Below are 4,233 nucleotides of genomic sequence, written 5' to 3' on the forward strand. Positions count from 1 at the left end.
AAATCCATGGAAATCATTTTAGATCTTGGGGATCCCATGCTTAATAGAAGGGCAGCTAAAAAGATCATTGGTGTCATGGCACTGGGTTTGCCATGTGGTGTTGACCCTGGAACTCCATAAGCACCATCAAAAGAATGGTAAATAAGCCACAGCTAATGTAACCCCTACCAACTCTTTGGGATCCCTAAGATTCCACAGAACCCTGGCTGAGAATGGCTTTGGGAATTGGACCAGTTATTGATCATTGGAGGTTGGAAAGGTGCACAGGGAGCTGCAAAGCTGGACCAAGAAACAGTGGTGTCACTTGACTGCTCAATGTGAGTGGTATATAATTACCAAGAACCATCACATGAGAATTGCTGACTAATAATCTGCTAATATGGCTAAGTGAGGGAACATCAAGGCGAGGCGAGATATTACATCATCACATTACCAAACCCAACCAGAACAGTTGGTTTCATAGTGTAGTGGTTATCACGTCTGCTTTACACGCATAAGGTCCTGGGTTCGATCCCCAGTGAAACCAAGGTTTTTATGTATGGGGCTATAAAATGCAGAAAATTCAAACTTTACATGAAAAATGCATTGACTTGAAAATGGGCCAATCAAACACTGCAGCTAAGGTGTTTTTGTGCATTTCTAGTGGTGGTATGAGATTTTTCCGTGGTCATTTCTATGCTGGGTTCTACTATGCTAAACTACAAACAGGATCCTCTGAATGTTTTGAAATTGGTATGATGAGTTGATCACCTGCTTAGTTCAAAATTTCAATAATTGCCTGCCATATTCCCACAGTATTGTAGCAATTCAAAATATGCAGAAAACAGGGGGAATTAATTGGCAAATAAGTCCCCTTTTTTCTGCATATTTTTATATGGCACGGCTTATGAACGGTAACGAAACTCTACCTTTGGGTTTCGAATGGCTCTTCAGTTAGCAATCTTTACCCTTTCTGCTTATTAGAAAGCTCTAGGTTTACTTTACTTGGTCAGACCTGTGTAGGGAGACCACTGAATACACACAGAAAGCAGCTTCTCGGGTACAAAAGTTAATGCTGGTGCTGGAGCTCAAATGTTGATCATACAACCATATGCCTTTTAGGGTTGTATGCCTCGTTTTACATCTAATTTTCTATTGGCCTCTAATGGTAGAAGACAGAGGAGGTCAAAGCATTTGTACTGGTGGGCTCACCAGTATGGTTATCATATTGCATTGTACCGCTACCAATGTAAGTCATTAGGATATTGTGATGACTCCCACTGATGGACTCTATTGAAATCCAATGGAGTCTACATAACAACAGCATGGACAAAGAAAGAAGCAACCTCCCACACTACAAACCAGACGACAGAAACCCTGAAACTCATCACATGACCATAAATATAGGTAAGTCTGTGGCTCTTTTAGGTAGTTTTTGTATTACTATGGAAGTTCATTTGAAGGTCTGATGGCTCCACCTAAACATTTTGGTGCTGAAAGCAGTCCCATTCCCATTTCATAATTTTGGGAAGAATACAAGAATCAGATTATTGTTACAATAATTCTGTAACTATTTTTCAAAGATCTCATCCAACCTGGGAAGTAGCTGATGATAAATCAAGCCATACGTAGTGAAGGGACCTGTTGGCTGTAAATACCTCAACAAATGAGTATTAGCTAAAAGGAAGAATACATCTTTTCCACTCCTCTGACATAAACCAGCACAGTCTGCTAAATGATTTGTGACTCATATTGTGAAACAGATTAACCCGCGCTACAAATCGCTGATCCCCTCCTGCAGATATAATATCACAATCCCCCAGGTGGACGCTGATGTGTGGGGGCTGACAAGTATTTATTGTAACTCTAAAACAACCTGTCCCTCTTGTAATATCTCATTCTTCAAATAGTTTAATATTGGTTGGGAGAGTTTCTACTTCTTTATTCCGGGAACTACAGACTGTAAAGTCATGACTTCCCAGCGCATTGCTTTTTTTTAAGGATGGGTCTTTTGTCCCAAGTCAGGGTCTGGAGGACCAAACAACTTCTTGATGTCCATCTGTTGGTTGCATGGGAGGTCCTACTAATACCCCTGCTATTGCCAACATGCTATTTTAAGGGGGTCAAAGGGGGACACCTATTAGCAAAAACATACAAGCATGGCAAAGGAAAAACGTCCCTAGTTATGTAGACCAAAAATTTTAACACACCAAATGATTGGTTAAACCCAAAAGTGATTTTCTTCACCTCTACTCTTCCAATAATTTGGGTTTGCAAAATAATAGTTGTAATACTTTGAGATTAGAGGGACAACACAAGTTTGTGGGAGGACACTTGTGCTGAAGAGTGGGACCATGGCCACCTTTGCCCTTACCCCAACTGAAATAATTGCATCCAAATGGAGCATGTACAATCACACCTATAAACCAATAAGAAATCAGCAATCCAGCTTCTTATCAATTTGGGATTTTCTATTATATGCACTTACCTGGAACCACTGATCATAACTCCAACCCTATGACTGCAAAAGGCTCCTTAAGATTTGTTTTCAAAAATACCTTTAGTATTGTTTTTAAAAAAGGCAAGCTGCTTTTATGTCTTTTATATCTGTCTCCAGCTTTGCAAAGCTTCATATATGGGATTCTTCGAACTTTTATGTTTCCTGTAGCCTCTAAATAAGCGGTACTCTGGCCAGAAGCCCAAACGGGCCGACTCTACAGTTTTCTGAAAATGCAGTGTGGTTTAATAATGTACCACACGTTTCTGCCATATGAATCTTGATTTATAAACTCACATGTTATCCGCTCATTGGCCATTATGTTATTATGAGCCAGCAGCCATACATTAATTCATAAAACAGGCTATTTACACCGGTCGCTGGGGCAGGGTGAGCCGTTCCACACCATTGGAACCAGTTAAGTTTCAGTAAAGAAAAAGCATAGAATTCCCCCCTGAAGAGGCTTCTCACCTTGAGCTATGAATGTAACAGACCGTGGAGTCCTTTACAAGTGTGAAGAAAACTGGCTCAGCAGCCAAGAGTCATTTAGCCCGTTTAGTAGCATGTTTGGAAGAGCCATACCATGAGTAGAGCCTCATATAGACATTGTGGCTGCCAGGTCTATAAAACAGGGGAGCTGTCCCTGGGGGTAAATGGGCATTGCCCTACAAAGGGCTCCAAGGATTTTAAATGACATTTTTCAGGTTGCACAATGTGTACAATATCCAATCAGCCAAGGACTGATTTCACAAATTCAGAGTTTTTACATTGTAATCAATAGAAAGTCAGATGCTTATAGCTGTTGGTGTTTATTTGTCACCAAGCATACTGGGGAACATACTAAAGTTAGATCATTCCCCATATTAACCTTGCATTCCAATTACAAAAAACCCAATGAAAGTAAGAATCTAGTACAGCTACTCCTCACAACGAATTCTGGTTTCCCCGATTGATCCCTACGTCAATACAAGACACAGTAGTGCCATAATGGGGAAGAGACTACAGCAGGAGATCTGACAATCCTGAAAGGGTGTTGGATACAAAAGATTTTTATGACTTTCCCGTGGCTCTGGCCAACTTCTCATTTTGCCCTACCCTAAAACCAGCCCAGCATGTACCTGTAGCAACCTGCCCTTGCCATAGGCAGACTCACCTGTGTGGGTGGTCCTTACCTATTGACCCCTCCTACAAGGAGCCTCACTCTTATTATTTTACTAGTACATATATGGCTTGATTTATTAAAGCTCTGGAACACTGGAGAAGATAGACTATCATGGGGGAAGGTGGGAGTGATACAGCAAAGCTAGAATTGAGCTGGTTCAGGATTAAAAAACATTTGCAAATAATAGCAAAAAAAAATTTTAAAAATCCAATTCAGGGTTGATAGATTTCCCAGGTTCTTCCTATCTTCTGTAGTCTTGGACAGCTTTACTAAATCAGGCCAATAATGTCCTATACCTTTATGTCCAATACCTTTGTCTTCCCCACTGCTCTGATTCTTCTGCTTGGAACAACTGAATGGTGGTCAATGAAACAGGCCTACCTCAATGCAGATGTTTTGTAAGTATTTAATTAAATATGTTTTCATATCTGCTAAAGGTACAGACCTTCTTGGAAATTATCACAATCAAATATATACCTAAAATTTCTTTTCTTGTAATGTGAACTTTCCTACACCATTACTCTTCCATTACTCCATGTACTGCCTGGAAAGAAAAGTACTTTCTTGGTACTTCCAATTATGAGGGTACATGTGA

At 40.3% G+C, this 4,233-nt stretch overlaps 1 non-coding gene across 1 annotated transcript; it reads left to right on the forward strand.

The window, feature by feature from the left end:
- The first annotated feature begins 453 nt into the window (after positions 1-453).
- TRNAV-UAC (transfer RNA valine (anticodon UAC)) lies at positions 454-526 on the forward strand. The gene has a single exon. It is a non-coding gene; the product is annotated as a tRNA-Val (tRNA).
- The last annotated feature ends 3,707 nt before the right edge of the window (positions 527-4,233 follow it).

Source organism: Pyxicephalus adspersus, chromosome 7 (assembly GCF_032062135.1).
Source record: "Pyxicephalus adspersus chromosome 7, UCB_Pads_2.0, whole genome shotgun sequence".
Classification (NCBI taxonomy): Eukaryota; Metazoa; Chordata; class Amphibia; order Anura; family Pyxicephalidae; genus Pyxicephalus; species Pyxicephalus adspersus.